Source organism: Equus przewalskii, chromosome 3 (assembly GCF_037783145.1).
Source record: "Equus przewalskii isolate Varuska chromosome 3, EquPr2, whole genome shotgun sequence".
Lineage (NCBI taxonomy): Eukaryota > Metazoa > Chordata > Mammalia > Perissodactyla > Equidae > Equus > Equus przewalskii.
Window position 1 is genome coordinate 75,050,682 of NC_091833.1, and position 26,384 is coordinate 75,077,065.

The window sequence follows — 26,384 nt, forward strand, 5'->3', positions numbered from 1 at the left end:
AGCCACAGCCACCGCAGAGAAAGTTTACACATAATGTTGCAGACTCTGCTTTAATATTTTTGATTTGAGAATAAAAAAACATGATGAAAATACAAGAGCTTCTGAAAAAATGATTTTACTTTTTTAAAAAGTCATTTAATATATCACTGTTTGCTCCACCACAGGAAATGACTTATAAAAGATGCTGCCAGTTGAAATGATTTTGGAGTCTCTTTTAATTTTTTAAAATGTTATGTATCTTCAACATGTAGTATATTTGGGGAGTGTGGCATTTTCTGCACAATGGAGTATCAAAGGAGCAACAGAGATAGAAGGCGGCTTTTAAATATTACTTTAATTTGCTTTAGTTATTTTCATTGTTACTTTTTCAATAAGCTGACACATTTAAAATTATGACTCAAAGGAATAAACTTTATTTATTTGTTTGTGCATTCATTCAACAAACTTTTATTGAGCACTGACCAAGATGACTTCAGCTTGACTAAACTTTAGACAAGATTCTTCCTGACTCTAGGCCCTTGAACTACATTTACTTAGAGAATTTACTTTAGAAAACTTACAATTAATTATAAATTCTTTCTCTAATTCTTTGAGGTGTAAATACTTTTAAAAGCCTCTCGTCACTTTTACAACCCAGGAATGTCTTTCTTTTTTTTTGAGGTCATAATAGTTTATAACATTGTGAAATTTCACTTGTACATTATTTTTTGTCAGTCATCATGTAAATGCACCCCTTCACCCCTTGTGCCAACCCCCCAACCCTCTTCCCCTGGTAACCACTAATCTGTTCTCTTTGTCTATGTGTTTGTTTATCTTTCACGTGAATGAAATCATACTGCTGTTTGCCGTTCTCTGGCTATTTCGCTTAGCATAACACCCTCAAGGTCCATCCGTGTTGCTGCAAATGGGATGATTTTGTCATTTTTATGGCTGAGCAGTAAGGAATATCTTTCTTAAGAACCCAGGAGGCATCCATTTGAAATACAATCATCAAGGAAGATAGCATCCTTATTTCCCAGGTTCTGTGGGAGTGTAGGAGCCTAATTTAGTCAGGCATCTTGCTCCAAGCTGTAAAACTACCTCTTCTCATGAAGATGGGAGAAGGTTTACCCTCCACCCAGCTCTTAAAAACTCTCCCACCCTTTGTTTCAGCAGAGTTAAGCTCAGACTGAGTTTTGGCCTCTCTCCTCTATTGCAAAAGCTAAAAATAAAGTCTTTCTTGCCTGTTCAACTTCATTAAGTGCAATTTTTGCTTTGACAGAATTAATTATTTGCTAAGCACTTTGCTAAACATAGAGGATAACCTTAGATGAGTAGCATACTTACCACACTCTCAAAGAGGTCAGAGTCTAGGGGGAGTAGGAGCATGCAGATAATGAAGCAGATCATTGCAGTCTGTCACAGTGGTGTTATGAAAGGGAAACAGAGCGATAAGTAATCTAAAAAACAACAAACAAACAAAGGTAGTTATGCAAGTAGGTCATGTAATACTCTCCAGAACAAAATTTGAGGTAAATGTTAAAGATAAGCTACTAGTAAATTTTAGGGTTACCATAACAAGTAAGGGCTTGTTAATTGTAAGAGTTACAAATTAATATTTGCACCATTCCAGTTGCCCCAAGGACAATGGTATTCACCACATATTTGTCCTGTCCTGACCACATCTTTTGTGCAAGACTGAAAGTCACTGTGCAAGGCTCAGAGAATGTAAATATTAGTAAGGTATTAAACCTTGCCTCAAAGAGCTCATACTCTGCATTAATTCTTAAAATATAACCAGCAGTGGTGGAAACGCAAACTGGTGCAATCACTCTGGAAAACAATATGGAGATTCCTCAAGAAATTAAGAATAGAACTACCATGTGATCCAGCTATCCTACTTCTGGGTATTTATCCAAAGAACATGAAAACACACATGTGTAAAGATACATGCACCCCTATGTTCATAGCGGCATTATTCACAATAGCCAAGACTTGGAAACAACCTAAGTGCCCATAAGGGAAAAATGGATAAAGAAGATCTGGTATGCATATACAATGGAATACTAGTTAACCATAAAAAAATGAAATCTTGCCATTTGAGACAACATGAATGGACCTTTAGGGTAGTATGCTAAGCAAAATAAGTTAGAGGGAGAAAGTCAAATGCCATATGATCTCACTCATAAATAGAAGATAAAAACAAGAACAACAAACAAACAGACACACAGATATAGAGATTGGATTAGTGGTTACCAGAGAGGAAGGAGGGAGGGAGAAGGGCAAAAGGGTTGACTGGGCACGTGTGTATGCTGATGGATGGTAATTGGTCTTTGTGTGGCGAACATGATATAATCTACACAGAAATGGAAGTATAATGATGTACACCTGAAATATATACAGTGTTATAAACCAATGTTACTTCAATTTAAAAAAAAAGGATCGAGCATGATAATTTCTCTAAACCCTATAAAAAAATATATATATATATATAGCCAGCAGTTTAAACCAGGCATGCTTGCAAAATAGTGCAATCTGTCGTTGGCTCCACCTTCCACTCTCTCCACACACTTCCAGGCATCCAAACCATAATAAAGCCTCAGAGCTACCCTGGCCGCCAGCTACTCAAACTCACACATTGAACTAGTCTGCCTGACTGCACTCCTCTGCTTTTCTCTTGCTAATTAATTAAAATATCCATAACAAATATGTAATTGTCTCATATACAGGATCCCTACCCCTCCATTTTAATGTTAACAAATATAGTAAACAAATTGGTTAACCTAGTAATAGCTGGGAAATTCAAGCCCTTCCTATTGGCATTGTTAAAAGATAAATTAAAGTATACTAAAAATTTTAAAACTTTATTTGAGCAAAAATTGATTCCAATCAGGCAACCCCAAACTGGAAATGGTGGGAGCGCTTCCCAGACAGGAGTTGGGACGAGACTTTTATAGAGACAAGAAGTAAAGCAAGGAGATTATTTGACTGGCTATAGCTAAAGCATTTGCCTTATTTGGAAAAGTCTAGGTGGCTGTTTGTGATTGGTTTTCCTTAGGTTTTGATTTCTTAACCTTGAGGCATTTACAGGCTTAGGTTTTGGTTTGCTTACAAAGGCATCTAAGGTACTAGAACCACCTCAGTCTAATGACCTCCTTGTTTAATCAATAACAGGGTATATCAGAGAGTGTTTCGTGAAGGAATCTTACAGGTTATCTGGCCCACCACGTTCTAAACTTGAAGCAGACTTGGGAGATTGGTGTACCACCCTTAGAATCCTGCCTCCTCCACTCACTTCCTGGGTGACTTGGGCAACTTTCCCTTCGTTAGCTTCAATTCTCTGAGCTACAAAATGAAAATAACAACTGTCCTTTCCTATCATGTTTTGGAAAGTTAGCTGTGCCTGACCAATAATAAGGGTTCCAAAAATATCAGTTATAAGTAACTTTTTTCTATTCAATCTTTCATTCAAGAAATATTTGTCAGTGGCTAATGAGTGTCAAGTGCTATTTTGGGAACAGGTGACAAAGCAATGAACAATATTAAATATGTTCCCTCAACTGGTCATCAAACTTCTTTTGAAGACCTCTGGTGATGGGAAATGTACTGCCTCCTGAAGCAGCTCATTAGGCAATTGTGATTGTGTTGCCTTAAATTAAGTAAAAAACCAGCTGCTCTGCAATTTCTACCCACTATTTCCACAGAACTAGAGCTCCTACTGAATAAGTATGTTGGCTTTTCACCACACAGGCTTTTATCTATAGAAAGCAGTCTGAATGAAGCCTGGCCTCTTAGGGGTTTGCAATGCTCTCTGACCCTGGACTGGTCACTTTCTCCAACTCTACCATTTGTTTGTTTTCCTCTGCCTCTTTGAAAGAATGGTGTACATAACTAGTCATGGTTTTGATATTATGTGCCTCTTTTTAATAAAGCATAGGCTCAAAGTAGATTGACCAACAGCCACATGACAATAACAATTCATATTGAGCTTCAGCTTGTCTGAAAGCCCGCTGGTCTAAGTCTCGTATCCCTCATTTTGTACTTGGGAAGTTTTGTGGGTTTTTTTTTTAAATAAAATGCAAAATAAGGTTTATAATCTATCTTTTTATATTTAATTTATCACAGCAATATATTGACATCAATTTGGCTCAAGTTTTGACCATGCAACATTTTACCGTCCCTCTCAGTTTTGTGTAATTTGCAAATTCAAACATGCCCCATCTCTCTCCGTGTAAGTCACTGCTATAAAATGTAGGCCATTGTCAGTGTTGAGAGACAAATTCATTGTTTTTGCGTTAAAATTCTCCCTCCAGTTTGAATTCAAGCTATCCATCCTCACTGTTTGGACCCCCCATCAATCAATTACAAGTCCATGTGATAATGCCATTTCCTCTAGACTCATATCGCCATGGTGGAAATTGGAATTACAGTTTCCAATCTCCTTTTCTGGCATTTATCTTAGTCTTTACAATTCTTAAAAGCTACTCTATAATGTTCCTTCTGCAAGTTCTCTCACAGAATAGAATCAAATCATAGAACAAAAGAAATATAAAAATTCACTGTTGAAATCTAATCATTACCTTAAAATCTCTTTATCCTTTTTGGATGTTTTCTCCTTTCTCTTCCTTTCCAGACATCATTTGCTTTTTCTGAGTAAACAGTAATTTGAGAAGTTTTAATTTCTTCACATCTTTTTCATGAATATTTATGTCTCTAAATCTAAGCCGTGGACTCATTTCCTTCCTTCGCTCCCTCCCCTCCTTCTTTCTTTCCTTCCTTGCCTCCCTCCTTACGCCCTTCTTTCCTTCCTTCCTTCCATCCCTCCCTCCTTCTTTCCTTCCTTCCTTTCTCTGCCAGGACCTCTCTCTTTTCTCCCTCTTCATCCCCCACCGGTTTTCCTTTCTCAGGAAATAATTATAAAATAAATTTTTGTTATCAAGAAGTAGTATAAAGTGTGTAGAGCACAAATGTTTGGTTGGGCAAATAATTATGATTTGGGTATTTGCTTAATCTCTTTAAAGCTACTTCATAAGTTTTTATGAACATTAATTGAATAGATATAAAAAGCTTAGAGCATTTTTAAAGCATAATAGGAGTTAAATAAATGTTAGAGTAGCAGGAGTTTAAAGTTTCACTCTACAACTTAGACGGCTAACATATGTAATTTGTGTTTTTACCAGAAACTGATCTAGTCTCTAATCAGATTCTCCATATCCACTCAATAGTGAGAAGGGAGTCAGTGCGATGAGACCTTGAACTTGGCACTAAAACTATCTTAGTCTATCTCAGTTTTACAACAGTATTTTGGGCTACCAAAGTTTTATACCTTTTTTGTTGTTTTTGTTGTTGTTGTTTGAGAAATTTACAGGAAATTTTAAAAATCAAATATTCTATCCATGCTGTTTTTCCTGCTTCAAGGAAACTCCCATGCCCCTCCTTATTTCCATGGCCATCTCAGGCAAAATTCTCACCATAATCACCCTCCTTCTGGCCCCACTTACAAAGCACAGCACTTTCTTTGTCTAGCGGGGACTTTCCTTAAATCATATCTTCTATTCTGACTGTGACTTAAAATAAAATTTTATGATTTGAATCCCCCAGACAAAGCTCTTGAAATATAAAAGGGTATATTGGGAGAGACAGGCTTTGGATAAATCAGAAAAAAAAACCCCACACCTTCCTCAAGTTAAAAAAAGGAGTTAAAGCTATATTTTTAAAATTTTTAATAGTAACAGTGATAAGAAACATAAAGCCATTCTGCACAAATTCAAAAACCAAAGTTTGAAAATAATATAACAAATGTGAATTTTTCATTACAATTGTTAGAAATTTACAGTATCAGAAAGCAAATTCACCTGTTATTTTATCCTCAAAACGAGTTTATTTGGAAATAGCCAAAAGATTTGCAATTCAAGATGTGCATGCTATGGCAAACCATAGGCAAATCCTATGAAAACAAAGGAGGGGAGCCGCTTTCATAGAGAAAAAGGGAGAGTAGGGAGAGACTGTTCTAAAGGAAAGTCCATTGGGGAAAAATAACAGTTCAGGGTAGCAAAGGCTTCTCATCGGCTGAACTGTGGCGTTTCTCATTGCTGGGCTATTGCAGGGTGGGGAGAGAAATCTTCCTTCAGTAGTAAAGTACTTTTACTTCCTGTCCAAGATGCAAGCATATGTCTCTTCCTGTTTGGTGTAATTGACAATGTTTGATAGGGCATGAGAGCTCCCCCTACAGGCCTTCCTGACTCCAATTTAGTTAAAGTTGCTTTTATTAATTTCCACAAAGGTCACCAGGATATAATAACATGTTGTAAAAGAGTTATGCTCCTGTTTTCATGGAAATGAAAGTTTGTATTACAATTTCCATGTGTACTTGCTCTAATATTTGTTTCTTATTTAAAAAAATGATGGCTGAATTTGAGTCATGTGACAGGGTGGAATTTAAGTAATTTTTAATATATTTTATGAGGAACTAATTTCTTTACCAGCTAAGTTAATATAGAACAAGAGCTACAAGCATATTTTAAAAGGTGTCTAGCAAATTTATGTCCAAATGTATTGCAAAACCATAATGGAAGCTGTACTAGGTTTTATAAAATTTAAGCACTTTAGTTCTTCAAAAATAAATGTCTCATCAATAGCACATTTCTTATTATGCTCATCTGTCAATTTCTTTGGTAAATATTATGCCACTTTAAACATATAAAATCTAATTCTTTCAACGTAATAAACCTTCCATAAGGAAGAAATTGCATTTGACATGGAAAAAATTGATTTTGAGATTATGTTTGAGTCATAGATATGCTGATTGTGAGGTTAACACTCAAAATGAGTCATTATTCTTTTTCTGGTGTGTTTTGAATCTGTGTCAATAATGATAGTCTGTACTTTATTTTGCATTAATATTTCATAAATATCAACAATTTCCTTTCTTCAAAGAATTTCATAAGCTGTTTAATGAAAAGTCCTCTTCGGGCCCTCTTACATTGCCTTTTGTTCATGCATCATTTTGCCTATAACATTAATTTTGATTAAAATATCATTAGTACAGACTAAAGAAATTTTTAAAGTATACTTTTAAAAGTCTATCTTTGTTTTTCATTACAGAATCTAGATCTTTATTAATTCATCAACAATTTCTAAAAGAACATTAAAATAGTATCCTTTAATGAGTATTTTGTGGCTTGAAGGTGTCAATTCGATTTCCCTTTGCTGTTTTGACAATGGCTGCAAATTTATGCAGGTAAATGTATTTTTAGTATACTTCAACATTTGTTCACACTGAAAAGTTTTTAAAACGTATCAGAATCAAGAAAGAATTTGACCTCATTGTTTACCATCAGATTTAGATAATGCACAGAACAAGAAATGTAAAACATCTTTAACATTTTGAATGTCTTCTATCCATTCTTTTTTCCAAGCGTTTGTGCAGTATCATTTTATCTTTGGCACCTGAAATTATTTTTTATGTCTAGATTTGTTTTTTTTTCTCTAAGTACTCTTCTAAGAATATGACCATTCTATGATTATGTCTTTTACCAGATTTAAAAACTCAAAATGTTCATTGTGATACACTTTCTGCAACAGAAGAAAATCCCCTGATATATCACAGGGCTTCTTGGATTGTCCTCTGAATACTAGTCACCGCCTTGGCAAAAACTAAATAGTGTCTATAATTTGTTTGAGGAGACATGGCCAACGTTCTTATGCTCACTCACTCTCTGTTTAGAAAGCTTCCTTTATCAGATTTCAATTTTGAGTACTTAACACTGTTTTCACTTCTTCATGTTTGCCAAAACTATCTAATAAATGATGCCTACGTTTTCTCCCTTTGTTTGAATATTTTCCATCCCCATCTAAATACAAAATAGAAAAAGTATATAGAATCCTTTGGTTTGCAATAAAGTAACATGGATCTAGTATATTTTTAGTGATTTGGAAGAACTCACTGATGCTTCTGAAGTCTGTTTTGTCATTTGGCAATTTACAAATTTCCCATTGTTTAATATTCAAATTACATCATCAAGTATCTGGATCTTCAGAAAATATATGTGATTTAACAGATTCTTTATATACATTTTATCCCAGTTTTTCTTGAAATTCATAATTTATGGTTGAAATGGATGTAGAAACTAAATTCACATCCTCCTCCACCAGTGACATATTAGTGCTACGCTACACTGAAACTAATAGCTCTGAAATCTTCTCCTTTTTGTATCGTTCTATTTTCTCCAAAAATGTATCCAAGGATACAAAAGATTTTTTCATTAATTTCTATGATGGCTTTCCATTTTGTTTTCTAAAACTTATCCTTTTACCGTGACATGTGGGGAAAATAATATACAATAGGTTAGAAATTATTTTAAAATGTGTAACTATATAAAATAATATGAACATGATAAACTCATCAAATTTTAAAAATAGGTAATTTTTGTACTGACAAAATTTCCACAACAATAGAACACTCACTCACAAATGCCTAGCCAAAACAATTAGCTGATAATCTATAACTACTTATAATTATGATAATTTTTATCTGTTCATGTTTACTTTGTAATAATTGATGAGAATTATATTAGTCAGAGTTCTCCAGTGAAACAGAACTAAAGGATATATGTAAAGAGACTTGCTCTAAGATATTGGTTTACTTGATTATGGAGGCTGAGAAGTCCCATGATCTGTGGTCTGCAAGCTGGAGACCCAGGAAGGCCAGTCATATAGTTAGAAGGCTTGAGAGCCAGAGAGGTTCCAGTCGGAGTCTGAAAGCCTGAGAACTAGCAATACCAAGGGCAAGTGAAAATCAATGTCGCAGCTCAACAATCAGGTAGAGAGAGAGAGAAAGATTGAGAGAGAGAGAAAGATTGAGAGAGAGAGAGAGAATCCTTCCTTCGTCTACATTTTTGTCTATTCAGGCCCTCAATGGATTGGATGAAGCCCACCCACACTGGGGAGGGCATTCTCCTTTACTCAGTCTACCAATTATAATGCTAATATCTTCTGGAAACACCTTCACAGACATACCCAGAAATCATGTTTAACCAGACACCTGGTCATCCTGTGATCCAGTTGACACATAAAATTAGCTGTCACAATATGTGATTATTAGTTATTACATAATGATTTATGTAATAATGAAGATACTTATACATTTATCCTGTGAACTTAGTAGTACAATTTTTGTCCTATAAACATATGGCAGATAATATAAAGAACAATATTACATAACAACTTAACTAGTCTACTTACAACAGAGAATTTTTTCCTTTTAATTTAACAAAAATAAAAAGTAAGATTGTTGTGCAGAAATATAGCTAATTTTAAATTTTGTTAGATCAACAGGTTTTTTCAGTTATCAAGCTCCTTCCTCTTTCATAAGTCAAAACAGAATGATATATTAATATGTGAATTCTGTAAGAATAAAATACTTCCTCCATCTTTGGGAAAATTCTTGTGAAATAATGAGCAGTTGACGGCCATAGTTGTTACCAACACTATTGTTACTGGAAGTGCCTGGTTAATCCAGCACTACTGGAGCTTGCATCTCTCTTTACTTACGGCAGATTGAATCCCTGCTTCCATTACTACTTTTCCACCCAGATTATTGCCCCAGATATTTCCAACCCTGTCCAAATTATTGCTTAGAAGTTCCTGAAATATCATACTCCACAGGTGCCAGGGTGTAGGCCTCTGTTACTGCTAAAGTTTTCCCCTATCAGGATACACAGAAGATGCCACACAAAAGGGAAACTATCACAAGTGTTGCCCATAATACTTTCCCACTTGACATCATCTCTGATGACAACTAGGCTTGGGATAAACAATCTGACTTACCGTTGCTTTAACTAACATGCACTTTCCGTAGGTTTATGATGAATGTCTGTTTCCTAAGGTAAGGAGAAAACCAATAGATCTATCATAAGTGTTTTCTTTTTTTTTAATTCCCAGAATCTTTGGAGCCATGAGATTCACATAACAAGTTATATTAATTGCCATTATTACAGTTGACTACTCAATTTATATCTTAATACCACACCAGCTTTCTCCCCACAAAGTCCCCAGATATCTATGAAACCCCAATGGGTCCTTGGGTTAAATTTTTAAAAACACAGGTATAATTCAATCTTTGCATTTTACTGTGTAGAAACAGATCTCAATGGAATTCAGTAATTTTTCCAATTTATAAAAGCATTTAGTGTCTTAGCTGGACTGCCCTAGAGTATTCAATGTGGCCTCCTGTTTCTTGTTATGGTAAGTTTATGAATTTATAACTCATAATTACCAAAACCACTGATATGTTTAAAGAAGCCCATTTTGTTTGAGCCAAATTATTATGCATCTGAATGATGAGTTAATTTCCACCTCACTAATTCTCCCCATCATTCCAAAATATCTTCTTTAAAATTTTAGAGGCTCATCTCAATATTATTCCTAGTAGTCTGTTACATTTTTGAAGGCAATGCCAGTGGTCTTTACATATTAGCAGTGGGTCATCCAAGCCCCTCTTCCTAAGCAATCTGATTGTATAAGATCTGGGAAAAAAAAGAAGAACCCTAAAAAGTATTCTTATTAAAAATATGATAGCAACATAAAAATAGTTGTGTTATAAATGAAAGAAAAAACATTCCTTGCAAGATAATGAATTAAGACAATTCTACCATGTGGCATAAATTCTATTGCCATATTTTTACCTCCTATTTTGCTTTCACATTATGTTCTGAGTAAGAAACATCCAATTTCATTTTTCAAAATCCTCAGTTGTAATAAAAATGTATTAAAAAGCCCCAATACTTTCAGGCTTGTTAGCACATTTTCAAAGATAACATTAGATGCGCAGCCCCAAGTGGGAATATTAAAACAACACACATATCAAGCTATTGGACTTAGGAAAATAAGTTTGTGGTATGTTTTGCTCGCCCTGATTTACAGTTAGAACATAACTTTTATCATGCATTATTAACTGCCATAGAACAGGAAAAGGGTTTTATTGTCCCAAGATTAATTAATGGCTTTTCTTCAGTAAACATCTGCCTCAGAGGCAGAGTTAGCTGGAGTAATTTCCTCTCCTATTCCCAGGAACTGGCCTCCATGTACCTGAAAACTCAAGAGTGTAGAATCCTAAAATCTTGAAGGAAAAACCTCTCATGACAAAACTAAAGCTACCCCCTGGAAGGCAGGCAGGTATTTAACTCAAAGGAGCAATCTGCATGCTTGCCTTTCTCTGATGGGAAAGCCCCTCACAGTTCAAGCTCATTCTGCATCTTAACGTACAGACAGACACTTTCTGATTGTATCTTGAAATAACTGGTTACATGGGGCGAACTTATCTATGGCTTCCTCTTCTTCAAAAGCGTTTGCCTGACACCTTGAGGAACTGGAAGTCCACTTAGTATTGTAAAGAGCAGTGACCTTTTAACCTAATATTGCTGAAAGTTCTGACAAAAAAAAAATGGAATTAAGCTTCAAGTGGTTGATTTCCAACTGGACTTTGCATTTCACCACATTAGTTTTTTCTTTTTTCCTTTCTTTCATCTTTTTGTGGAGAAACACAGCATTGAGGCTAGAAGGATCAAATTTTGGTTTTCAAAGCTATATGTCAGGTCAGCACTGCCCCATTCTCATAAAATATCTGTCTTGCTAATACTTTATAATATTTTTCCTACAAGCACACTGTTATTTTCTTTAGCCTTCAGGCATTGACAATCTTTTATGATTCCCATAGCAATACATGCTAAATGGTGCACGCACGCATATAGGATGAGCCTTTGTTTGTTATCTTTACCTTTGTTTTTTAGTAGTTTGGGTATGGCTTTCTTTGAATTTATCATGTTTGGGCACTGAGTTTCTTAATTCTAAATTTATATCTATCACCAAATGCCCCTTTGGGGATTATTTGGGAATTGGGCGGTAGTCTATATTGCAGGTCAGTTCTTCAAATTTTTACAATGTCACAGTATTTTATTTGACCAACCTACAGTTGGTTTTGACTGTAATATACTTTTTTAAGTACAAAAAAAGTGAGAGAAATGAGAATAGTGTTTTTCTCAGGGAGAGGGGGGTGCTGGTGTTGACTGGGCAGATGTATGAAGGAAATTCCTGGAGTGTGGGATATGGGTAGACGCTAATGCATGAAAATAAATATATATGAAAAATTAGTTGAGCTGTACAATTAAGATTACCACACTGTATACACTTTACTATATATGTATTATACCTTGACAAAAAAATTTAAGGCATTGTTTTCATTTATCATTATCACAACAATGGCATTCCTTGTACCATGAAATTCTACACAGCACAGGCTTTAGGAACTAAAATAATATAATTCAATGGCAATATTGATTTAGATCATCGATTATTTCTTCAGTAACATTTTCTGGGGCATCTATTTTGTGGAAAATGTAGAAATAAGCCATAGCAGTTCCTTTACGGAAAGACAGTAAGTTTAGGTACAATTGTACGGGGAGAGTGTTCCTATGATTGGGGAAAGCACACTGGGTTGTTTTTTAATACACTTGTGAGGTCAACAACCAAGTCTGAGGGGTGCAGTGTGAGGGAAAGCCTCCCTGAGGAGGAGATGGTTGAGCATGAAGCGTACTTATGGAGTTTAAAACCTAAGTAGAGAAACTTAAAAAAGTGGCCAAAAATGGCATTGACTCATATGTTGGTAGAGGAACGAAAAAACCGTTACACTTTTTTTCCATAAAGACACAAACCAGCCACACTGAGCACAAGTGGAAACATTAAGAAATTTATGGCTTATTGAAAATATGTTCTCATTGAATATGAAAAGTTCAAGGGCAAAGTAAATGTTAATTAAAATTTTGAAGGATGGGAGGAAAACTACTTCAGTGTTACCTGGAAACAAGCTCTTAGGAGAAGCTTTTTTCTAGTGAGAGAAGACCTTTTAGGCAATAAGGCCATGCGATCTTAAATTTTTGCTGTGTCACAGTAAGTATTTTATTTGACTAACAATGGTATTTGTTCTGCTATTTGGTAGAATGATGAACATTCATAGCCACTTAGGGCTTTGCTTATCCAGTACCTATTAACTTCAAAGAAGGATCTGGGCCAAGATATTAATATTTCCCAATATCAGCAGCTTTTAGCCAGTGACTCCACTTTTTGTCACTCATTTGGCTGACCTAGCCCGGCCAATTCTCCTCATTTCCTAGCATCGAACTCTGACCTCAAATTTTCTACTTGCCTACTTCTCAAATCCCCCAGGCTGCCAATATTTCAACCACATTTCTATTCCCTCTGGCCTCCCTCTTACCCGTTGCCCTGTCTTGCTTCACCATTCCTCTGAATCATCTTCTCTTCTCCCTTCCAAAATTTAAAGCCGTAATGGTTTAGTAAAATGAAAGCTCATCTCTTACTCACACAAAACCCAATACAGATGTCCATGTTCAGCAGGGCGCCTTCACAGTTTCATTCAGCATCCAGTCTCCGGGCTTCCCCAGGGCATGAAGTGTTCTATTGAATGCTCTTCCAGCTGGCAGATGGAGAAAAAGGAGGTGTAAAGGATCATGCCAAAGGTTTTGATGAGCTAGGACTGGCAGTAGTTCAGATCACTTCCACTCACCTTCGAGTGGCTAAAATCTAGTCACATGGCATATCTAAAGCAAGGGAGGCTGGGAAATGTAGTCTAGCTATCTGCTCAGGAGGAAGAGAAAATGATTTTGATAAGTCTACTGCAGTCTCCACCACACTTGCTCATTACTCTTCTGCAGCCAGTTTCCACTTACATCCGGGCTTCTCAACATAATAAGCTTCACAAACGATTCTCTGTAGTCGCTACCTGCCCTGAGTTGACGTAGCTGAACTTTGGCAGTAAGAGTGAGGATTCATACCTTTAGTGGATATGTATTGAGTGCTTACTCTGTGTCAGGCACTACTCTAGGTGCTGGGGAAAAGTAGTAAATAAAGTGAACAATCCCTCATGAGCTTATATTTTCTCAGCAAAGAAAGAATAATAGCCACCTGCCTGTGTTACGGAATAAGGTCATCAAGAAGATCCTTTTGCTTAGAAAGCCCGGTGGCACAGCAGTTAAGTTTGCATGTTCCGCTTCTTGGCGGCCAGGGATTCGCCGGTGCAGACGTGGCACCGCTTGGCAAAAAGCCATGCTGTGGCAGGCATCCCACATATAAAGTAGAGGAAGATGGGCACAGATGTTAGCTCAGGGCCAGTCTTCCTCAGCAAAAAGAGGAGGATTGGCAGCAGTTAGCTCAGGGGTAATCTTCCACACACAAAAAAAAAGAAAAAGGAAAGAAATATCTGCTTGATTCAGGTAGTATATCATTAATAGTCACTTGTGTTAACCCTCTAGCCCTCTTTTAAATATATTACATGTTATATTAAATACATCAATTCTTCTGGAAAGAGCACTATATTAAATCATAAGAGCTTCTCTGTGAATCTACCTATCAGATGCCTTTCTTTGAAATGGAAAAATACTGATATCTAGAGGATAAAAGAGTCCCTAAGAACACATAAAATATACATACCTAGAGGACTAAATAAAGAAATATTTCCCATTTCATAATTTTATTTCAGATATCTATGCAGTCATGGTAAATACTTTTGCATTTGTACAAAAATTTGAGGAAAAACATTTCAAAAGTCAAGATTTCACCCCAAATATTAGATGATGAGCTCCTTCTCCAGCCATTATACTAGTCAAATAAAATATTGAATCTCTAACATCATGTGAAGCAGGCCAATTTGTATGTCCCCAAAACCAACTACTGTATGACCGATCAACCTCGCACTACCCTTTCTCAAAACTTGAAATAAATATCCTTGAACCTTGGGTCAAGGAGAGATTTCTCCTCTCCTCCATCCCTGCCTTGTAATGGTTGGAATCCTTAAATCCAGTAAGTGAGGAGATTATAAATTTAAATAGTGGGATTTGCTATGGGAGATTTCTAAGTGCTGTTCATTGTTTCCGGTGTTCCTATAAAAGAGGAAATGGTATGAAGAAACACAGTTCCTATTATGTTCTATCGGCAGCCAGAGCCCTAGGCTAGGTCTTTTTATTTAAATTTAAAAAGCCCACATAGCTATTCAAGTCTATTTTCAGAAATTGAATATTTCATAAAAAAAGTTCTAAAATGATCTTTATGTAAAGTGAGCTTGTATCCCTAATTATTAAATCTCTTATCTTGCTAATAAGAAAATATACTGGCCATTATTTCTTTGAATTTGCAGGAATTTGCATTCATTTATTTATCATCTCTCTCCCATACATTATGATGAAAATTACAGTGAATACTGTTGAAAATTAATCATTTCCATCTATGCTGGTTAATCAATGTCTGAACTTTTGTTAGCTACCTATGTACATAGATAGAAATTTTAGCTGCAAAAGGCTTAAATCTTATTTAGTCTAAGTCTTTCATGTTACAGATGAGAAAACTGAGACCCAGAAAAGTTATGGAAATCCATCACTACCACCAGAAAAACAACTCAAGTGTACCCTCCCTGGAAGGTGGGTCAGCAGTGTCAGCCCTGTACACTAAGTATAATGCTTTTAAATTCGAGAACTGGATTAGACTTCAACTTCAGATCTAAATTGGATGAATGGGTTTTGAATTAGTTCTAGGACGGACATCAAATAAAAATAAATAAGGGTCAGAAATCTGCTTTTTAACAAGTACTTTAAATTTCCACTGAGTATAGTTAATTGCATATACTCATGTAAGGGCAGTAGCCCAGCCAAGCCAAGCCCTATAATTACTTACGGTGGCAAATATTTTATTGTTTTGAAAATGCATTTACTTCTGCTAAATTGGTTATCCTGAGGGAGGGCGAAAATGAATTCAGGGCTTGTTTATCTATTCAGAGGGATGCAGTCCCATTCTGCCTGCACTGCAGAAATTTGAGGAAACTCAGGTCCAAGGCTGAAACTTTAAATCTGTTCATTGACTTTTTATAGGATTAACTTTCTAAGTATGCTTAAGTTCTGAGGCATTTGTTTGCGATGGAAGTCAGACTCTTAAGCCTCATCAGGAGCTGTTGCTGCAGTTTATTTATAGTTCAGAAGGTCAAACTGATTCACTTAATTGGAAAACGCTGCTTCCTAGTCTATGTGCCTATTGATGTACTGTACATTTGACGCGATTAGTTACCAGGGTGAGATTCTAATATGACCTTTGCTAATAAGGTGCATTCTCCATAATGGGCTGTTTGCAGTTTCTAAGAGCCGTTTACATGATGTGCTTGATAATCAGTTACACACTGCAATTCCCATGGTGGAGAGTAGGATCCACTTTAATTGGAACAGTGCAGAAGGCTCAAATCTGAAGAAATTTTAGTAGTCTGTGGTTGATTACTCGCAGAGTTCTCCATGTGCTTTTAAAATGGAAAAAGTATGTTTGTACAACTAGCCTGACATTGCCGACTTTCCATTTGGAAAGTTGCGGTAGAGGATTTAAACGTCACAAGGGAAAGAGTACGTGGATGACAGAATGGAAAATTATTTGCCCACTTAGACAAGTACTGCTCATAGCATGCCGTCCTTCATTCACTTTGCATCATAGAACACACAGACACACACAGTAAAATGGCACTTTTATGAGCTTGTTCTTAGAATTTCTATTTGAAAGAAGACTGCCATTGAAACCATTTGACCAACTCAACCTGGTTTTAAAGAACACCATTTGTGGATTTTCAGGATGCTTATGGGGCACAGAAGACAAGAATGTCAGTTTTAAAGAGAAAAAACAAAGTATACTCTTTCAAGAGAGTAGCGTGTTGCTGTAGAAAGTCCCTTTGACTTGGAGCTATGCAGCCTTCACTGTTGGCTTTACCATTTATTTGTTGTGTAATAATTTTGGTCAAGTTAATTAACTTCTTTGAGGCTCTGTTTATTTATCTATGAAATGAGAATAACAATGGGTATCTCATAGGTGTGTAAGTATTAAAGTAGTACACAGCCCGACTCTGCCTTGCGGGACATTTGGTCCTGTCCAAAATGCCCATGAGCACATTTGGTCCATGCCAAATGGGTTTGGACAGGACCAAATATCAAGGACCTTTTGGTGTGAACTCAATGTCTCCATGGATGTTTGGACAGGACCAAATATGATCAGATATCAAAGACTTTTTGGCATGGGCCAAATGTCTGATGGACATTTTGGACAGGACAAAAACGTCGAGGGCCTTTTGATGTGAACTAAATGTCTTATGGACCAAATGTCTTATGGATGTCTTGGACAGACTAAACATTTGCTAATCCCCACTCTGCTGTAACATGAGAGTTCCTAAGAGGACTCAAAACAAAATCAAAATATTAATATAACTGTTTTATTATATTTATTTTCTAATAAAACTAGAGGAAAAAAGGAATTAGGGGCAAGGGAACTTCAGACGAGGAAAAAAAAGTTATTTTTCCTCGAAGAACTTAAATAATAAAATGGCTTTATAACTATAAAAGCTGTAAAAACTAAATGTCAGATCCAGAAGTTGAATTACCCTAAGACACTCTGTCTTCGAAGTTTCTTTTTTTTGCTCAAGAGCAATGGCTTGTCTTTTCTCACTACCACAAGTGCTTCTTACACACTCCTAACATCCAGTCCTATTTCCAACAAAACACAAAGCCATTAAAATAAAATAACCCTGCTGATAAAAACTACTATTTTGTTTTGGTCACAATCCAGAGATCATAAAAGTGGCCTGCATAGCGCAGACACTCCCACACCTGCACGCTTACAAGAATCACTCGGCAAGATTCTAAAAACCCAGATTTCAGAACCCATTCCAGACTTGCTGATCTAGTATGTCTGTTATGGGGCCAAGGAATTTGCATTTTAATAAGTACTCCCAGTGTCTCTGATGGGTCTTCAGAAAGCACCTTGAGACTCAAGGGGAGAATGCAAATCATGTTTCCTAATTAATCTCTATCCCTAATTGTGTCATATCTAATTCACTCTGCAAAGACTTGGACTTTTTTTTTTTTTTTTTTTTTTTTTAAATATTTTATTTTTTCCTTTTTCTCCCCAAAGCCCCCCAGTACATAGTTGTATATTCTTCGTTGTGGGTCCTTCTAGTTGTAGCATGTGGGACGCTGCCTCAGCGTGGTTTGATGAGCAGTGCCATGTCCGTGCCCAGGATTCGAACCAACGAAACACTGGGCCGCTTGCAGCGGAGTGCACAGACTTAACCACTCGGCCACGGGGCCAGCCCCTGCAAAGACTTGGACTTTAAGAGAAATGTTTCTATTTGAAAATACAAAACACAGGTCATTAAATTAACTATATGATTAGGAACATTATTATTTTTTTTTTTTTCTGTTGGATAACATATTCTTAGAAGGCGAGGTAGTGGCGATGCTACATCTAACAAGTCAGTACTGGTGACGAGGCTTCCTCAGGTAGCCTCCTGATAGTGGGAGACTAGGATTCTGCTGAGGTTAAGAATAGTCCTCAATAAGTGCTCTTGAGAAATCTCTTGTAGATGCTGAAACAATATGAAGAAGAACTCAAGGATTTGCATTAGTGGGTGGAGAGAATCATCAGAAATATGTTTATTACTATATCTGCGGGACCATAATTTCCCCCTAGGCTAGTCTGGCTTGGTGAAGCATAGATGTAGAGATAATACAGCACAGATTCTAAAGAAATCTCTCCTATAGATCTTCAAAGCTAATTTTAATACCAACTAACACTGGAGTACTAATTCTATTTCATGAGGAAATATACTTTTTAAATTTATTGGATTAAGCCATCCAAATGAATAAGAGAAATGTAGTAGCTAAAGGAATGATGTGGGGACTTTTTGGGCAAAGTAAATGACCTTTTCTTAGTTTATCTTTTTGAAGATCCAGATGTCTGAACAGAAAAACTTAACATGGAGACTCACCCATGTTTATTTTCTTAAAGAAAACAGTTTGAAAAACATTACCTTTTACTGGTCTGAGAACAAACTCAAATCAATATTTACCTTTTCATGATTTAGGTAAATTTTAAAACTTTCTGACACTACTATAATAATCAAACTGCCTAGTTTATTCTAACTCAATTTCTATACAGACTAGTCTTTGTTCCATTGAAAACAATAGCCCTCAGAACCCTTGTTCACTGCTGGTGGCAGTGCGAACTGGTGCAGCCACCGTGGAAAGCAGTAGGGAGTATCCTCAGAAAATTAAGGATAGATCTACCATATAATCCAGCTATTCCACTGCTGGGTATTTATCCAAAGAACTTGAAAAAACAAAGGCATAAAGATGCTTGCACCCCTATGTTCATTGCGGCGTACACAATAGTCAAGAGATGGAAGCAACCTAGGTGCCCATCAAGGGACGAATGGATAAAGAAGATGTGGCATTTATACACGATGGATTACTACTCAGCCATAAGAAATGATGAAATCCAGCCATTTGTGACAACATGGATGGAGCTTGAGGGTATTATGCTGAGTGAAATAAGTCAGAGGGAGAAAGTCAAATACCATATGATCTCACTCATAAGTAGAAGATAAAAATGACAAAAAAAAAAAAACGCATAGCACTGGAGATTGGACTGGTGATTACCTTTGGGGAATGGGGGGGGAAGGGCAAAAGGGGTGATTAGGCTCACATGTGAGGGGATGCACTATAATTAGTGTTCAGGTGGTGAACATGATGTAATGTACACAGAATTTGAAATATGATGTACATCCCAAAAGAATAAAAATTAAGAAAAAAGACAAAAAAATGAACTCTCAAACCATAATAAGAAAAATATAATAAGAAATGGTAAATGATTTGAAAAAAAAAGAAAATAATAGCCCTCAAAATAAATAATACTTAAGAAGCAAATCCAAACCATGTTGATATTGCCTACAAATTATGTTCAATAATCTTTTACTTAGCTTTATCCTGAGAATAAATGATGACATAAGAGTTGGATAAGATTTTAGAATCATTATTTTAAAAACAAAGTTGTAAAAGGAAATATCAGTTACTTGTGCACAACTGATAATTCATCTTAATAATGATATGACAAAAATGTGCAATGAATTAGATGGAAAATCCACAAGCCCTGTGTGCTATTACCTGCAGACACAGAGCTTGCTTCAATTTCTAGGCTCTTTTTATTTTCAAGGTTTAAAGGTTTTCACACTCATCTCACAAAATCTCTTTTTTTTTTTTAGACGTTGTATCCTTCACTTGATTTGATAGACTAACAGGTGCTTTATGCCTCATGTTTCCTCACCCTCCTTGTTAAGTGTGTTTTGCTTCTTCCTCTATTTTTTTTATTTTGTGTAGTATTAAAACATTTCTCTATGTGGGAAACTAAATTATAAACCTCTTCTGGTAAGAAACGTTTGGTTTTTCACAGGATCTGTTTTCTGAGCAAGATGCCTCTACTTTTTTCTTAAATTGAGCATTCACATGTTTTCAGAATGCAATAAGTAAATTTCAAGATTTGAAAGCAGAGGCCACACTGACATATAGTTGGCCAGGTACCAAAGGGCCTGTCTATGAGTGACAGCATCACCAACTACACATACACTGATGCTGGCTCTATCTCTCTGGTAGCAAAGTAAGAAAATCCCTATGTCCTAGGGACCCTATGTAGATAGAAATTTGTTATAATCAACTCCCTTGGTATTTCTGTAACTTCTTTATGAAAGATTTCTACAGTAAATGAATTAACGCAATGGAGCCACTCAAGCTACTAAAGAGGATGCAGTGATGTGGGTAGTATTGTAGAAAGAAAGCAGACTTTAAAATTAGGGTACCTGATTCTAGTCACATCCATGTTATTACAAAGTAGTGACCATAGGCAGTCACATGCTTTCTCTGGGCCTCTGTATTCTTAACTTCAAATGGAAGATCATGCTAGAGCTAACCACGTGGAGCAGGAGCACTGCACATGATAAATATATAAGAAGGACTCAATACATAGCCCTGTTTTCCTTCATCCTTTATATCTGATCTTTATTTGAATATAGTAGCAGCCAATTTAACAGAAAATACTAGAAACTGTCCTTTTGTCTTATTTATATTTAGGTAGAGAAAGAATCTAAATCGTTAAACCAAAATATGAAAAATAAAAATCCAGGGGGACGCTAACAATGTCAGTACAAGTGCTGCAAGCAATGGAGAAAGTGGGATTTACGGTCAAGACCATCTGGTTTTCTGGTTATTAATCTGTTTCCCAAAACTGACTTCCTTAAAGAGAACTGAAAAATAATAAAACTTAAAATATGGTTTTCACCACATTTGTCTGACTTTTCAGTTATTCTAATGTTCTTTGTAGTGATTCCCATCTCTCAGATTCATTATGGCACTGGAAATGGTGAATAACTCAGGTGCTTGAGATGGGAAAAGGTGACACTAGGAAAAAGGGGTGATAGACTCGCTGTCCTTGTTCTCCCCAGCACCGTCTCCACTGACTTGTTGCACAAGAAAGGAGAAAAAGAAGTTTTATCCATAATTTGGTCATTTTTACACTGCTGCAATGTATAGAGCAGGATTTGGTCATTATTATATAATCCAGGGCAAAACACAGTAACGTGGGGCTGGTGGCAAATAAGAGATTCAACCCAGAACATCAGAATTAGATCTGGGTGGCATGGCTTACCTCAGCTGCTTTTGGAGCTACATGAAATTATACTGGAGCTTTCAGTGATGCAGATGTGCATACCAGAGGCGCAGAAAGCCCTTGCTCAGAAGTTCCTAGCATGGTAGATCCCACCGTGGAGAAGCTGGCATCATCACCACTGCCTGAGTATCTTTTTCCTAAGGGAACCGGGAAAAATTCCGGCACTAACTGAACAACTGCAGCCAGATGTATCCCTCTATCCTTTGCTGAAACCTGTATCCTTTGAGCTGCTTGCAATGAAGTATGGTTTATATAGGATTTTATGTCGGGACTATTTATTTTTACCAATTCACAGCCCCAGTGGGACTAACTTTGGGATATTCCTGGTGTACCCAAGGGGATACTTCACTGAATGTATCATGAAAAATAAGGATTTATGTAACAGATATCATTATAACGTAATGATAAACCTTAGTCAAATGCAATTGCCTCATTCTCCTGCCTTCTATCCCCACATCTCAACCTCTCTTTTCTGCCAACAGAAAGAAAAATGCACCTGTAGCTGATTTAACTCTCTCAATGCTGCATTGTCAAAAAGACTTAATCCCTGCTGTGCAATCTACTGTGTCTGTTTTCTCTTCCCAACCCTGTTACTTCTAGTTCTTCTTATTCACAACCTTCATTCATTTTAAATAATCACTCTCATTATCTACCTCACCTTGTTTCTCTGGTCTAATATTAGCTGATTGGCTTATTTTCTCAGCTATAACCCTAGAGTTCTTTTTCTTTCATCTCTCCTACATTTTTAATTGTTTTTCTAAATTATTCTGAAACATCTCCTTCTTCAACCACAAGCACATATGATACGTGTGAAAGAAAGTAAGTTGACCATTGACCTCCAAGAACATAAAGATAAAGAAAATAAGATTATCCTGTGAGTTTTTCAATAATCGGTACAATACAAAATGAAAGAGAAGGAATATCTTCTATGCTCATGTGATCAAGCTATTTAACTAGTTTAGTCAATAATATTAACATAGCTGAGGAAAGATTGAAATATCAGCAAAGGGTCATATTTAGAAATGGAATATGGAAAAAGCAAGTCCTAAAACAAGCTTTGGTAATCCATGTTCATTAACATTCAAGCCCTTTAAAATGCATACTCTGGCAGACACAAATAATCTGATTACTAAAGAGACACACTCTGCTATGGTACAAAGATATGTCAGACTCTTTCCTGGCCTGTAAATAATATTGCTCAAGACTATTTGCCTTCTTAACCCCATTTGTACCAAACGTCATTATAATTACTAAGTTGAGATGCCCAGCCACATTTATATCAGGAAAGAGATTAGAGGATGGACATTGTCCTTTCACCAAAAAGGGAAAGGTCTCATTCCAAAAAATCATTTTGTATCCTGTATTACAAATCTGTCCCCAGCAAATTTTAAAAGAATATCTAATCATCTCCATATTGACTGATGAAACTCAGTTTACATGCTTGCCAAGCCAAGCACTAAAACCTGTATCATCAGGATAATGTCACCCTATAAAAATCTCTTGATGTCCAGCCAAATGACAACAAATGTACCTCAGTTTTTCTGCTTGACAAACTACAATATCAAGAAAATAAGAAGCATCTTTTTTTCCTAAAAATTAAGAGAAAATTATTAGTAAATCTTTGGCCATCTGTATATTATACTGCCCTCCAAGTTATATTCATTCATTCTATAATTCTTGCTGGGAATACATATTTTTGTTTATTAATTGATTCAACACAAAACTTTTTCAAGATTTGTCAACTGTACACAACAGCTGGTTTCTCAGGTTATATCTTTGTCATAGACACTGTTAGATTTTTCTCAATAGCCATTTCCTGCTTGTTCTTACCTGCCAATTCTTTTCAAGATTGCACAGTGACTTACCCCAAGGGATAATCACAATTGGTTTGAACCAGTCATGATCATCCTGTCCCTTTTATCCAGATACTAATTTTTCTAGCCTCTTATTCACAGCAAGAGATTACCCAACCCATTGTTCTGGCAATGAGATAGAAGATAAGTATTCTATGGGATAGGAAAGCTCTCGTTCCCTGATAAAAAATAACAGATATAAAATGAGAGTTTACTCAAGCCACCTTTTCTCCTGCTTCCTGCCTTTGAATACCTTGTGTTAATGTGAGGTTTGGAGTTGCTACAGCCATTTTGTGAGCACGAGAAGAAAGTCAAGATAATCACAAAGATGTCAGCCCAGTGAATTGAGAACTAATACCGACAACAGCCTATTTCTTGTCTGCATGCCTTGTAATAAAACTATATACCCATTTAATCCATTATTAATAGGGCCAATATAGTTTCTATATACTTATTCTGGATCTAAGAAGATATAGAAAATCAATTTTATATTATAGGAAACCTAGAGGAGTTGTGCATGTGTGTCTGGGCTATTTATCTTTTCTTCTCTGGCATGTGCTACCTCAATTTCAATTCATATTAACATGTATGTCTAAATTTCCACTGTATCCTAAATAGTGACATGATTTTTGATTGATGATTCAGTTGTTTTCCATGAAAATATAGTCTTGCTGAATACAACATGATCTTTGGCCAATATCAGCAATTACCTTTGCCCAATGCCAATTCCCAGTCTCCTTTTTAAGGTAGACATTTTGTGTATATAAATTGAGATTTTATCTGATAATCCTTTCACTCATTTATACCAATAGTATTCACTATGTATGCAAATCTGGCTTTGGTATATACTCATACACATATTTTGAAATAGATTTAACAAATTACAGCAATGAGTATTACAGTACAGGCACTGTTGCTCATCAGGTGTTTAACCATTGAGGTCTCACAATATCTATTCTATCCTAAAAGGCTGAATCTAATAGAATCTACTTCCACTTGGCCCATTCTGCCGCACAGGAAGGACAACTGCAAAACTTCTCTCAAATTACCTTGTCACAAGAAATTCCCAATTAAAATAGAATAATGAAAGAAAGAAAGAAGAAAGAAATGTCAACTTGTCAACAACAAAAAAAGGCTTTAGAGGTTATTTATATGTAACAGTTTCAACAGACACTTCAGATCCAAAACTCAGTATTTAAAGTGTCTTAAAGCTGACAACAAAATTAATCTTTGAACCAAGCATTCAACAACACAGAAAGTTGTGATATGATTGTGCGTATGTTTGTTTAAATGGGATAATTATCTCATTCTGAAAACCAATTCTTCTCCATTTGTATCATCTTCATTAAAACTCCTGTCAAATCAGATAGTGTAACATAAATAGGAGATATATTTCCATGTAATCAGAAGATATTTTTAAAAGACTATTTGCAAAGTGCCACCTAAGGAAATTAATATTTTTAAGGTTGGGACTTCTTGGAACCACTTGTGGAGGAGGTGCATTTTGACGTGCAGAAATGTGTGAAATAGTTTCCCAGGAGAAAAGTGACAGTAAAAGAATTGGAGATATAAAGTATAGGGCATATTTAGGGATTGCACAGTTAAGTTAAAGCATGAGGGACATGAACAGGAGTGGTAGAAGACCAGGTGCAAAGGGAAATAGATCCCAAACCATGGAAAGTCTTGAATGACATTCCAAGTTCAACACTGATAGTCAATGTGAAAATTACTGAAGTTTTTATCCATTTCTTATGCTTGACAGAAGAAACAGAGATCAATTTACCTGTCTTATTCCCTTGGATTCCAGAATGTTTGTGTCAGTCCATGAGAACTCTTTGCATTTGTGAATCTACATGTATCCAATGTTTAGTCTCCACATCATGGCCCATGAGAATACATTCTAAGTGTTGTAAGTTGCTTCTAAACCACCAATACTTCTTCAAGGGGTTTCTTCATTACTTCAATAGATGGTACAGGAAAGGGACTTCTGGAAGTCCAATAACCAGTCCACTTCTCTTCAATTAAAAGATTTCACTTTTCACTCGGCATGTTTCTGACTGCATTGTTTGCATCAGTGCATTCCAAAGTGCAGATGGCTAACTGTTCTTAAAAAGGAGTTAGGGCTTAGCCATCCCATCATGAGTAGGGTCAAGAGACAAGATAAAGTGATTACTGGCAAATTCTCCTCTGCCAGAGAAAGATATCGTTTTTTAATCATCATATTAACATTACCCTACCCAAGTCAAACGAACAAATTCATATTGATCAAGGCATAAAGAATGAGTGATATTATTTAGTATCACTCCTTTATAGATGAGACCTAAAAAATGCCACTGAGAACTTTTTTTCACAGCAATTAAAAATCGCCATGGTGTTTCAATTTTCCTCTTGTAATCCTTGGTATAGTCATTTAACCTCACCTGTAAAATTAAGATTTGCCATCCTAGACCAAAGAGGATTTGCTATCCTCTAGGAGTAGGACTAAAATTGACCATCTAGATCTTTCACCTAGAATAATATGTGTGAGAGCTGAACATTCAAGAATTACAATTTCTGGGAATGAATCTATGTGATAAAACCGATCCTTCAAAACACTAGCAATGAGAAAATTCAAGGGTATCCATTATCAAATACTATCTTTGGATTAGTATGTTATGCTAATAGCAATATTCTATATTATTAAAAATGTTTTTAAGTATCTATCCATCACTCAGGATATCAGAGTATAAAACCACTCAAGTCCTTAGTAATCCACGTAACCTAACAGAAGAAGGTATGATGAATCATAAGGCGACTTGTTTAATTTGTAGGATATCTGCCCATCCATGGCCACAAAGGTGCTTCTGTAACACTAGATACAGAAAATATAATAATACTCCGGCCATGCCATTTCTTGGATGCTCCCCAAAAGAAATTAATGGAAACTTTGAGACATACTTGAAACTAAAAGTTTGAGATAATATTCCC

General features: G+C 36.0%; 1 long non-coding RNA gene across 4 annotated transcripts in view; it reads right to left on the reverse strand.

The window, feature by feature from the left end:
* Positions 1–26,384, reverse strand: part of LOC103553798 (uncharacterized) — a 168,299-nt gene that overhangs the window by 94,738 nt on the left and 47,177 nt on the right. For 2 of the 4 annotated variants that reach the window (XR_011538190.1, XR_011538188.1), the window contains exons 2-5: positions 13,357–13,468; positions 9,808–9,860; positions 4,560–4,628; positions 1,327–1,439 (exon numbers count right to left, since the gene is read on the reverse strand). This is a non-coding gene — a long non-coding RNA (uncharacterized lncRNA). The remainder of the gene's footprint in view (positions 1–1,326; positions 1,440–4,559; positions 4,629–9,807; positions 9,861–13,356; positions 13,469–26,384) is intronic. The other 2 variants (XR_011538191.1, XR_011538189.1) reach the window with 1 other exon arrangement.